The 13,400-nt window shown below is 41.9% G+C and overlaps 1 protein-coding gene across 15 annotated transcripts in view; it reads right to left on the bottom strand.

Moving 5' to 3' along the window:
- PLCB4 (phospholipase C beta 4) overlaps window positions 1-13,400 on the bottom strand; it is a 414,289-nt gene that overhangs the window by 106,819 nt on the left and 294,070 nt on the right. Inside the window, exon 1 of one of the 15 annotated variants that reach the window (XM_007165249.2) lies at window positions 7,986-8,033. The exons of the other annotated variants lie outside the window; for them this stretch is intronic. The gene's annotated coding sequence lies outside the window, so the exon portion shown is untranslated. Of the gene's footprint in view, window positions 1-7,985; window positions 8,034-13,400 lie in introns of those variants that run through there. 15 annotated transcript variants of the gene reach the window in all.

A 13,400-nucleotide genomic window follows, 5' to 3' on the forward strand; every position in this document is an offset into this window, starting at 1 on the left:
AAAATAAAATTCAGTGCATCTGTCGCACTCATCACACTTCAAGTGCTCAAACCCAACATGGGCTTAGCGCCTAACATATCAGATGGTGCAAATAAAGAACATGTCTGTCATCACCGAAGGTTCCATTGGATACCACTGCATAGTATTACCAGCTTTAACACGGTCAAGGGATTAAGTCACTCGCGAGGGCCAGAGGTGATGACTGGGTTCTATACGTGTGTGTGGTTTTAATTTTAATTGTGATATAATACATATAACATAAAATTTATCATTGTAACCATTTTTAAGTTATCGGTTCAGTGGCATTAAGTAACAGTCACATCGTTGTGCAAGCGTCACCACCATCCATCTCCAGAACTCTTTTCATCTTGCAGAAATGAAACTTTTTTCCCATTAAACAACCACTCTGCATTTCCCTCTCCCCACAACCCATGGCAACCATCATTCTACTTTGTTTCTCTGAATTTAACTACTCAAGGTACCTCATGTAAGTGGAATCATGCAGTATTTGTCCTTTGTGACTGGCTTATTTAACTTAATTTAATGTCCTCCTCAAGGTTTATCTGTGTTGTAGCAGGTGTCAGAATTTCCTTCCTTTTTAAGGCTGAATAATAATCCATTGTATGTATAGGCCACATTTGGTTTATCTGTTCATCTATCAATGGATCCTTGTGTTGCTATTATGACTCATGCTGCTATGAACACGGGTGCTCCAGTATCTCTTCAAGAGTCTGCTTTCGATTCTTTTGCATATATACCCAGAAGTGGAATTGCTGGATTGTATGGTAATTTTATTTTTAAGTTTTTGAGGAGCCGTCATACTGTTTTCCACAGCACATGCACCATTTTACAATCTCACTAACAGTGCACAAGGGTTCCAATTTCTCCACAGCCTCACCAAACTCCTTATTTTCTGTTTTGCTTGCGTTTTGATAGTAACCACCCTAATGGATGTGAGTCTACCAGCGAGTTTGTGCTTTCCTCTTTGAGCCCCAGTCATACCTAACAGACTTCTGAAGGGGGACTTGGGAGTGATAAGAGGAAAATTTCCTTTCACAAAGAGAAAAGGCCATTTTCTGAGGACAGTAAATAGCACTGAAAGCCTCAGCAAGCATGATGGTGAAGTCAGGGTTCTGAGGGAGGAGGAAGAAATGAAATAGCAGCCTTGAAGAAATGCCTCAATTATTTTCCTCATCAGACCTCACTTCCTCTGTCAGGATAAATATGGGACTCTAACCCCTGGGGACAATCAAATATCCTGTGATTGGCCTAACAAACCACAGGCCCACACAGAGTTTCCCAAGAAGAGACAGAAAAAGCACAAATAATTTGGTTGGCATGAACTGGGAAGCACCGAAGCCTTGTTACGTGTTCCAAAACACAAAACGAAGTCCATGGTTTCCTGGGGCAAAAAAGTGGATCATTTCTGAGACTGTTTGCTCTTTCTTTCTGATCATTCTGATTTAGTTGTTTCTAAAATAAATTACAGAGATATCAGGCTTTGAGGGGGCTTCAACAATATTCATCCATCTTTTGAAAATACAGTGTGGAAAATAAGTTGTTTGTTTATTGTGATGGAACAGTCCTTGAGTGTGACCTTTAAGGTCATCACACCAGTGACTTGGCTTATGCTTTCGTTAGTAGAAAGGCCCCCGAATCCCCACAACCTCTAAAGGGCATGGGGAGGGACCTGAAGCTTCTCCTCTTGGTGATGCTGAAAGTGAGGTAAACAGCCTTGTCCAAGGTCACTGAGCAGCCGGCCTCTGCCCTTTGTGTCTGGGAAATTTGTATTCAGGGCTCGTCCAAATGTCTCCTTCCCATCAGACCTTTCCTTCTGTCTGTTATCTTAGTGTACACCTGGCATAATAAGGCCAAAAGACTGTGGGAAATATGTTAAGCATTTTGTTTTGTTTTTAACATAAAATAGATGAAATGCCAGAAGGTGTCAGTAGAACCCTAGAATTTAGTCGGAAAGTTGTGCCAGAAGTGAGCTACATACATATCAACTTCTTTGATTGTTTCCAGATTAACAAAATCAGAAAAAACTGACTTAGATTTTTTTTTTTTTGAATTGCTGAATAGAAGCACATACGTTAATAGTCTACGTAACGCCCCACGAGGTGTGTCTTCAAGCCCCAGGATGCGTGTTTCTAGATCATTCCCCGACACACGTTGAGCTCACACACTGCTCCATGGTGACACAGGGTATGGTTCCTACTACACTGGGTGTCTTCCCTCTGGTCGGCTGTCCTGAGTGGGCACACGCAGCCTGGATGTAGGGGAACCAGCCCACAGGATCAATTCGGTTCCAGTGTCCAAATGGGCAGTTTCTGCACCTCCCCAGGAGGCTGTAATGGTTATTGTTCTCTCATTTTTCAATATTTTCCAATTCTGTCTAAATTAATTTAAAGCTTATTTCAGCCCTTCTAAGAAAAGGTCCTTTGAGGAACTCTTGGGGGCTTGTGCTGGATGGTTCGAGGGGAAAGGAGTGAGGAATGGGAGCTGCCCCTAACTCTCTCCTGGGAACTTTCACCCTCTCCTCTGGGATTCCTTAAACTTATTTTCATTATGCAGGTGGTGTCCATTTTCCAGGTAAAGGGCTGGGCCTCACCCTTAAACACTAGGACTCTCATAGACAAAATAATCCCTTTCCTGTTAAAAAGCAAACATATAGAGTAACACAAAAGAAGCCGACACACAGACATAGAGAACAAACCAATGATTACCAGTGGGGAGGGGGGAGGGGCAACATGGGGTTGGAGAGTGGGAGGTACAAACTACTGGGTGTAAGATAGGCTCAAGGATGAGTTGTACAACACGGGGCATACAGCCAATATTCTGCAATCACTGTAAATGGAAAGTAACCTTTAAAAATTGCATAAAAAATAAAAACAATAAAAAAATTAGATTAAAAAATACTCTCTACAGAAAAAAAAGCAAAAAACAAACAAAAAACTCCCCAAGTGTATAGAGACACAGACATAACAAAACTTAACTGAAAAATATGTGAATTTACAGAGCACATATCTTGCTTTTTCCTTTACAAACATTTGGAAATTTTTTTAAGGTTATGAAAGCAATATTTAAATGCCCTGTGTAGAAAAAGGTAAAGCAAAAAAGCATAAAGCAAAAAGTCAGCATCACCCCATATTCCATTACCGATATTCAGAGCTGACAACACTTTGCTATCTGCACTTCTAGCCTTTTTCTATGCACATAGATTTGCCCTCCTAAAATAACTAGTTCTGTTGTTTTCCAGTCAACACCACTTCAAGCAGAGTTGTTTTTCCTTCAACTCAATCTTATCTCTAGATTTTGTTCCAGAAGCATGCTTCTTAGTTTTTAGTCAAAGTAGCATACTGTCAAAGCAAAGAATAACAGAAACTCAATGACACTCTCTAAATCTGCTGTGTAATTTTCTCTAAAGGGAAGACTCAGTAGCAACCTCCCTAATCATCTGGTGTTTCTTTTCAAAGAGGAGGCTACGGTGGAGCCAGTGGAGGCACCTTCAACTAAGTTGGTTCAGAAGTTAGAGACTTGCCACATAAGGTGTAGTCCAGTGACCAGCAGTCAGACCCTCCTGGGAGCTTTTACAGTGCAAATCATCAGGCCCCATCTATGAAATCTGACTCTGGGGAACAGAAACGTGTGTTGAAATGAGCTTTCCAAGTGATTGTTTTGCAAACTCACTTTTAAGAAGCTCTGCTCTAGACTCAGGCCACTCAGAGGGGTGGCTAACTTCATCAAGATGTCCAGGAAGCATCTTCGGGCTCACCCCAGTCCCACAGGGTTAGAACCTGCATTTGGTAAGATCCCCATGTGAGTTGTGTGCACAGTCCAGTCTGAGAAGCACAGGGCTATGAGGGGGCCTTCCCAGCTTGAGCACCTCTTCCCACTGCCCACTGAGGAAGAGCTGATATGGTTTCCTAAGGGAACTGAAGTTTTTGCACGTGCCCTCAGCTGGGATATCCGATCTTCTAGTGAGGGCCTTACAGAGCCCAATCACTATTTGGTTTTGCCAACGCCCTCCCAATCTGGGCTGAACAAATCTGCACTCACTAGAATAGAAGTTCTGACCTGAACGTTTAGGGGACTGAAGTGAAAGGGTAGAAACAAGATGAGGTGAGATGCTGTAGGTAGTGACTTTCACCTTCCCCCTGTCTGAGCTGTGAAAATCATCAATGGATGGGCCATCTGAAATACCTACAACATGGGAACGTCGTGGGACCTGTAACTCATAAGCCTTGATCCATACAGGGTTTGTTTGTTTATGTAAATGGAGACCAAAAGTCAGGGCATATTTCAATTGGTTATTCTCAAGGTGCCTAATTGCTTTACTAATTACAGTCAACCCTTGAACAACATGGGTTTGCACTGCATAGGTCAACTTATAGGTAGATTATTTTTCTATAGTACATATGACAGCACTACATGATCTGTAGTTGGCTGAATCCACGGACGCTGAATTGTGGATACTGAGGATCCGTGAATATGGAGGAAACATGGATTTGGAGGGCAAATTATAAATTATACATGGATGTTTTTCGATTGCAGAGAGGATTGGCGCCCTTAACTCCTTCATTCTTCAAGGGTCAACTGTGATTAGTTTTCATCTGCTCAAACAACATAAGCCAGGAATTGATATAATTCAAAAATACATCTTTTGACCCCTTTGTACTGTGAATTCTTGTACTACAGGGCATTGAAGAAGGGCAATAAGACTCATTTACATGTACTTGGGGTAAACTATGAGGCTTTTCAAGTGAAGATTTCCTTCCACAGGGTCCTAGGGTGTAAAGCTGCAACATTTCACAAATCTCCAGATTAATAATATTCAATGTATAAAGATATCTTTATATGAAACTAGAAACTGAGTTTTAGGACAGTATTTGGGCTTTAGACTGCCACTGAATATAGGCAGTGGCTCAGATTCTAAAGTAAGGATACTGTAGGTATCTCTTATGGGTCTATATAACTGAGGCAAATGATATCATTTCATTTTGGTTAGGATAAGGTATTAGTTGGCATTAAATTGTCAGCATTTAACTTAGAGGGCAGGCCAAGGGGAGGACACTTTGAGCTGGTACATTGTTGAAAGCAAACTATGTGGATGGCATGCAGAGACTAGATTAGCAGTTCCCAGAGGCTGTTGTACAGTAGAATCCCCCAGGGAATACTTCAGAAGCCTCAACATCAACCACAGAGATTCTAATTAACCATCTGAGTGTGGCTGGGCCACCAATTTACTTTTTTAGACAATGTAGATAATTCTAGTATGAACCTACAACTGAGGACCATTAAACTAGACAATCTGCACTAAATTTGGCTCAGGTCAGTAATTTTAAAATTTTAATGTGCATTTGGAGTACTTCAGATTTTGTTAATGTACAGATTCAGATTCAGTAAGTCTAGTGTCTGCTGGAGATTCTGCATTTCTTACAAATTTCCAGGAGATAGCATGTAGGCATCTGGGATTGCTCAAGTTTTGTGCCCTGTTCACACAAGGGTAGCAGTGCTGGTACATTATTTCTAGACAAATTGTAGAAACTGACACCACTAAGAAATTCATCCGTGGAAAAATAGTTCTACTCTCCATTATGCTAGCTTTTATCAAGTAGTCCCCCATCAGCAGAAATAGCATTTATTAGAAATGCCAATTCTCAGGCCCCACCCAAAACTTATAGAATTAGCCACACTGAGGGGGGGGGGCCCAGCAATCTGAATTTTAACAGGTCCTCCAGGTGACTCTAACCTATCAGAGCATTTGGTACTAAAATCAGAGATAAAGAGCTTTGAAGAAGGTATAGAGGGGGCCACTGGAGAAAAGACTTGTCTGGTTTTGTTTTTAATCAATTTTATTGAGGTATAATTTATATATAATGAATGGCCTATGGACTTTTGAAACTGAGCAGGACCCTGTGGGGCTCCTGGGCACAGAAGCTTTTCTAATTCCCCTATTTCTTGTTTGTAGGGAATAGATTCCAGCCTCCATGATCTCCACCGAGTTCTAAAGGGCAGATTTGCATAGTTGCTAAACAGGGAAGGGAGGGGATACAGAGACAAGGGAGGAGCAGCCAAGAAACAATAGTGCAGCCTTGGGGCAGGGTTGTGGCTTCCCTTCAAGGGATATGCATAACAATGCCTTTGAGCTCTTTACAGAACCATAACCCCCAACAAATGGAAGATGCTAGCATTCTTCATTCCAGACTAATGGAACCATAGCAGCTCATTAGGAAACCACCTGAGGCCAGATTAAAGGAATGCAGGCCCTGTACACACCCTAATCCTTATTAGCAACCCCACCTTTGAACCACTGCTATAAAACTCCTCACCAAATCCTCCCAGGAGAAGACACACAGTTTTGAGATTCATGAGCCCACTGTGTCCCCCCTTTGCCTGGCAAAGCAATAAAGCTATTCTTTTATACTTCACCCAAAACTCTGTCTCAGAGATTCAATTCTGCGCTGGTGCACAGAGGCCAAGTTTTTGGCATCACTTTGGATTCAAGCTTTTCAAATGCTAACTAACCACCTTGAGGGTGAGTACTACCAATTGAGACACTTCAAATTTTAAATTCTCATTCTTCTATTTTGGATTAAAATTCACACACACATATCACTGCAGATGCTAAAGTATTTTAAAGAAAGTTACAAGCATTATAAAAGCAATGCCAGCCACCATAGGGAGGTGGGCTAAAAGGATGTTCCACAGACACTGGAAACTTGGGAGTGGGTGAAGCTCCAGGATCTCATCAGGCAGTAGTAGATGACCCCACAGAAACCTGCCAGAAGTAGCAGCACCCCACCCCCCGGTTCCGAGAGAGGTGAGCACAACATCAGGACAGACCTGCTCTGAAGGGCCTGGGCTTCTTGGGAGAACATTTGTTAGATAATTTGGTACAAAAACAAGAGAGAGGTCTGATTCCCAGAAATGGGGTACATGATCATAGCACAACTCAGGGCACCAAATGTCAGTAATCAGAACTCAGCCTCAAGGCTGGAGCCAACACAGTGGGCAGGAATGATTAGAGGCTAAGTGCCCCTGTCTTTAACGTCTTGGTCCCTGTAGTATTCAACCCTGGACTGAGGCAGAGCCTGGCTCAGGAATTAGAAAACCCCAGGGGTAGAAGCAGGAGAGTGAAGAGGCTGGTGATTTAGGCAGGACTTGACAAAAAAATTTAACATTTTACCCTTTGAATGTGCTCATAGGGGATGGGATGCTAAAGCCATTCTAAAATTAAGTAGCAGATCTACCGATGTTTGTTTATATATCACAGACTGACTTCTATATCATGTTAAAAAGAAAAAATAAAACAAAATTTCTCTTTCATGTCAACTACTTTCTCCTGGCCCTAATAAGGAGAGAAAGAAGTAGAGGTAAAATGTACTAAGTGTCAGCCTGGCAAGAGATCAATGTCAACATTGAAAACTCCCTCATGGCCATGGGACAGAAGGCCAACAGGGAGGCAATGACAGTGATGACAATGAGAACAAATCAGGCAAAGAAACCTGAAAATCACCTTAACCGCTGCCTCGGAGAAAGAGGGCAAGGTAACAGAGACAGAACAGAATTGCATGCATAATAAAGTAGCTATGCTTGCAGTCCTAGACAAAGTCAGTTGATAAACCCAGGATGGAAGGTTAAATTAATGAGCCTATGATAATCACACAGTAGCAAACTATTGAAGTAGGTGGCCAAACAGCAATGTGGGTTTTGTAAAAAAAAAAAAAAAAATCAGTAGACAGACAACCCAATAGTGATCTCAAAGCTCTTAGGAAGTCAATAATAGTTCTCATGAAATTTTCAAATCTAAAAGAGAATTAGGGGAGAAAAAAGGAGCGATGGGGGCCTTTTCTCCTTGACGTAGTCTGAGTGTCCTCCAGAAAATACATGTTTTTCATCTGCTGTTCTCTGCTCACAAAGAATACTAAGTCGCTGATAAAGGAATGCATTAAGCATTAAGTGCCACCTGATTCTTAACTCACCTTCACAGCACAGCGAACCAGTGTTTGGGCAGGAAACGAGCTGCCATGTATGAGTACGGGTGGCTGTGTTTGAAAGATTGATTTGGATGGGCCTGGATAATATTTATAACTTCCCTAGTCAAAATTAGTTTAGTCACTCACAGATAGTCAAAACAGTCTGTCAGCCTGGCTGGTTATCTTGACAACACTAGGTCAAAAAGAATCTCTAAATAGTCACAGCAAGGAGGGGACACTGTGCTATTTTTGGTCATTATCCAGAAGCTGAAGTGTCAAATTCCCATTCCAAATGGGTTTCTGTTCACTATCATTTCTAAGAGACAATTTTTTGCATCGCCCAAGCCTCACTCAACCTGTGACAACCTGATACCTTGTAACAATGTTCTTTTGGACCTATAGAATCTTGCCCCAAATAACCACATCTAATTCCAAATACTTACTCCAATAAATATACTGTTGAAGAGAATCAGGATATGACACCCCAAAATATGCCACTTTGGCGTAAGAATTATTTGGAGCTGAAGTCATCTGAATTCTTGAAATTCCTTATCTGCCTAAAAGCAGAGCCTCCCAACAGAACTCAGTTGTCATAAATCCTCTCCCCAGAAGCAACACTAATCTCCTCTTCTGGAAAATGAAAAGTTGGCACCACACCCAAATAGAAATTGTCACAAGACGATCATACCTCCTCCTGTCTATTCTCCTAAGGGCCCATTTACCTTCCTTAAAAACCACCTACCCTTCGCCCCCTCTCCTTCCGCTATTAACATGCTATATAAACTCTAAAATCTCACTGCTCCTTTGGGTATTCACTTCTTTCTGTGATGCCCCTGTTCACATAAAATGAAAACTTAATTAATTTGTGTCTTTTCTCCTGTTAATTTGTCTGTTATCAGTTTATTTCACAGACCCAGCCTAAGAAATCATACATACATATATACATTCAGAATACATTTATGCCTTGTGTTCACTTGTGTTCACTCTACATAAACAATAAACAGTAAGCAATAAGTGATGTTCTTTAATGCCTCAAAGTTCACAGAGCAGCTCCATTCCTACAAACCCCAGAAATCATTCAAAAAGAAAATGAGATATTTGGTTTATTTTATGTAACACTTATTTGACATCCATATAGAAAACTCTAAAATAATTGAAGAATTTTAAGATTTTAAGAAAACCAACAGCATCATTTTATGCTGGTCAGAAACTACCAGTTTTGTAAGAGTGCATTTTTGGTCTCGACTGTCAAATTTGCAAAACCCTGATGGTAAGGGATGAGTGAACAGCTGGTGAATTAAAAGGTGTTCATGAAGTTGTTTCTTTGGCTGATGCCTGTACTTAAGATCCTCGAGGTCACTTTCCTCCTGACATGTGTCCGTTGACAACGCTGGCAAATTAAGCCATGCCAAAATGAGCAGAACTCAACATGCAGACAAAGCCGCCTGCTGAGGGTCTGGGATAAGCATCATCAATCCAGGAGCCGCTGGCTGCCCTTTTCTAGGCAGCACCACCTATCAGCTCAGGCAAATCAAATCTATAGGTAATCCTACACACTAAACATGACTTTCAAGATAAGAGGTACTAAAAAGAATCTAAGCCAATGGGTTTGAGTTTCACTGTCTAATTTCCTATCATTTATGGAAAAGATTCCACATTTCCCCTGTTCTTGCCCCCCAAAAAAGGGGGAGGGAAGGAAGAAACATGGCAGCAGGAAAACAAGGACAATAAAAAGAATGTTAATGGCAAAGATGAATAAATGAATGTCTAGATTACATTGTTTTGATACATCTGGAAAAATATTGGGCTGAACAATGCCTCTATGACATCATTGCTGACTTTTTTTCTGTAAAGCAGTAGTTCTGAAAGATTTTGTGTCCCTTCAATAGGCATAAATGAATAAATGAATGAATGTATGTATGCTTGGGAAATAGCTGAATATCCCTCTTCCTTGCTGAGACTGGTATGAGAATAATTCTGCTTCTGAGAGTGCTATAGTAAAGAAACCCAACTAAACAAGGCTTTCTCGTGCTCATTTGACCAGAGAACCCCCTTTATATGTGGACTTTTTTGAGGAATCCATTTTGTGGGCCACCAATTTGGGAAGTGCTGCTCTATGACTATACCTTCCAGAAATAATGACAATAAACATTTACCTGAAAAGTACAGTAAAATCGTACAGTGTTACAGGTGGAAGAGGCTATTCCTCAACTTGTGAGCTGCAGCAGAGGGTGTGATAGAACACAGGATCTAGAGTGGACCTAATGCCTGGGTTCAAGACACCAGCTGGCCACCTACTGGCTGTGTGACCTTGGGCAAGTTTCTCAACCCCTCTGGACCTATTTCTTTCTCTGTAAATGAGAATAATCTACCTCACAGGACTGTTGTAAGAATTAAAAGAGATAATGCAGGCCAAGCACTTTGAACAATGTCTGGCATTCAATATAAAATAAAAAGTTCACTGCTGCTGCTAGGGGCCAGCAAACTTTTTCTATAAAGGGCCAGGCAATAAATACTTTAAGATTTGGGGGCCACATATGGTTCTCTGTTGCACAGTTTTTATGTTTTGTTTTATCTTAATAACCCTTTAAAAATTTAAAAGCTATTCTTAGCTCACTGGCCACACAAAATCAGGCCGAGGGCTGGATCTGGCCCGTGGGCTGCACTATTATGATTACGATTATTAAATGATTTGCTCCAGGTCACAGCGCTCAGAGGCAAGAGTCTCATCTCAGGCAAGGTGTCTGACCCACCGCCTCATGTGTCCCATCTTTCAATTATACCCCAAAGATTAGAAAACATACAAACACGTGTAGCCCCATGTTACACATACATTATGTTCACAATGACATTTTTTGCTAGCAGTAAAAACTGGAGCTATGTGGTAAATGGAGAAGCAATTTAAAGCTAGTGACATTTTTCTGTCCCAGGGGCCAAAAGGTGAAATCCAAACTTCTGGTGCAATTAGAGTAATTCATTCTGCATTCCCTTGATGGAGTCATTTGATAACACTTGCAATTAGGGCAAACCGAGCAGCTGTGGACTGGGCCCAGTGTGGAGTCTCTGCTTAGGAAACCTTCAAGTTCATGAAACCCTCAGCAGTGAAAACGTGTCCCCTGTGAAGATCACAGCATTCTGAAAGAAGTACCTAAGAGGCTGGGAGGTTTCTAAAGAAGCAAGAGTGGGTAACAACCAAAAATGCCCACCTCAAAGGTCATGGGGACTTGCACTGAAGCCCAAGAAAACATTTTAAAGACCAAGAAAATGCACATGATAAAAACTATTAATGATAAAATACAGTACTATATTAAACTCTATAAACAGCATGAGCCCAACTTCGTATAAAAGAAAACTGTGTGCGCACTAAAAAGACACATTAGAGAGGGGGTGGGGGTTTTAGGAAGGGGAAAAGGGGGACACGGGGCTTCCTTTCTTTTCACTCTTCCATGCTTTCGACCAGCATGTGGTGGAAGTGCATGCCTTACCATGAGCAACACTCCTTTTGCATTCAGAAAACACTGGAGAACTGTATGAACATGCATGGGCCACGCAAACGTTGAAGACGACTTCACAGCCTGCTCAGTGTGGCTGCAGACAAGGTCACCACGCCTCACTCAAGGCTTCTTTCTCACTTTGCTCCTCCCCCACCCCAAGGAAACCTACCTGATGAAGGTGACAAAGCTCCTGAGAACCACAGCGAAACCTCCTTTAGCTCCAAGGCCGGGCTCCTGCACACGCATTTTGGTAAGGAGCTTTACTAAGGAAAAATGGCACTAAAAACCCACATTTGACTACTTAAGAAAGTCGGGGGTTTTGAAAGAAAATAAAGATAGTCACCTTGGAATGTCAAGGGGCTTAGAGATGGGGAACACAGAGACAGGTGGCCAGGGCCAGTCCCCAGAAGAGCCCCCAAGGGCCCCTGAGTAACAGGTGATGTCCTTCGCACTGTGTGACCACAGCAGATCTCATGACACGCACACTCTTCAGAGAACATATTTTAAATTCACCATCCCTTCCCTTCTCGCCCCAGAGTAATTAGGCCCTCAATTTCTGATAACTAGCAACATACTCTCATTAATCAGACTTAAAATCTCTTCTAACTTCACTCAGGAACAAAGCTTCTTGATTTCAAATGTTTCTCAGGTCTTCCTCCTTGTGTAACTAGTTGAAGCCAAGAACAACTGATTTTCTTGTATCCTATCGCAGTACAGTTGGCCCTCCGAGTCTGCTGACGTGGAACCCACAGATGTGAGGGCTGACTGTACTATGCCATTTTATACAAGGGACTTGAGCATAGGCGGATTTTGGTATCTTCGGGGGTCGGGGTTGGTTCCTAGAACCAATCCCCTGTGAATATTGAGGTACAATTGTACTTGTTAAATTTTAATGTGTAAAGGAAGTACCTAGGGATCTTGTCCAAATGTAGACTTTGACTCAGCAGGTCTGAGAATGAGCCTGAGATCCTGCATTTCTAAAAAGTTCCCAGGTCATGATGACCCTGCTGGTCCAGACCATACTTTGAGAAGCAGTGCTCTGGGCCACATGTCATTACCATATTACCATCATTGTAGAATGTCAAGATCATGTTGCATCCGCCCTACAACTCAACTCATGACCTTCCTTACATCCATAGAAGCTTCAGAATAGATTCTACAAGGATCTCAGTCTGGCACTCAAAGCAGGCTACAGTCCAAGCCTCGCTCTCCAAGTTTCCGATAAAAAAGTGTCCTCTCCAGTCTTCTCACTGGACCAACATGGCAGGCCCAACATTCCTCTGCTTCTGAATCTCTGCTCACGTCCCAACTCCCAACTGCAGAGCCTTCTCTCTGGTGGACTGTGCACCGTGGACGCCACCATAATGTGACCAGCCAGCCCTCCTTCTCCCGGGTACAGTATACTGCTTCTTTTATGGAAGTACTTCCCTCTCCTCTCCAACCACAGCGCCTCCTAGCTTAGCAATCTGACGACTGACCCAGGTTAGGCTTCTGTGTATTCAAGTGTCCTGTCCAAGCAACTAACCTGTACCCTCCTTAGTGTCTAGTACATGTTTTTTTGCAAAGAAATTCCGTCTTAATAGGAGCAAGTAACTTCAAGGGTTATTCAGTACAACTCCCTTTTGCAAATGAGGATAAGAAAGCCCATGTAGAGGAAATGATTTGTCCAAGTTTATAACTCATCCAAAAATAATTCTTGGATTAAAAAGCTGAACGAAGGAAGGAAAAAAGGCAAAAGTGGGCATCTTCACTTAAAATATCAGTGAGGTGAACTCGTTAAGTAAATATTAGTGTTCACCTTAGTGTAAACACATTCATGTTGCACGCTGGTTGATGTCTAGGGCTGAGGTCCTAAATGACCCACAGACATGTTTGTCTTATGGCACACACAGTGTGTACAAAAATGAATATATTTGTCAACATTTTA

Source organism: Balaenoptera acutorostrata, chromosome 15 (genome assembly GCF_949987535.1).
Source record: "Balaenoptera acutorostrata chromosome 15, mBalAcu1.1, whole genome shotgun sequence".
Taxonomy (NCBI): domain Eukaryota; kingdom Metazoa; phylum Chordata; class Mammalia; order Artiodactyla; family Balaenopteridae; genus Balaenoptera; species Balaenoptera acutorostrata.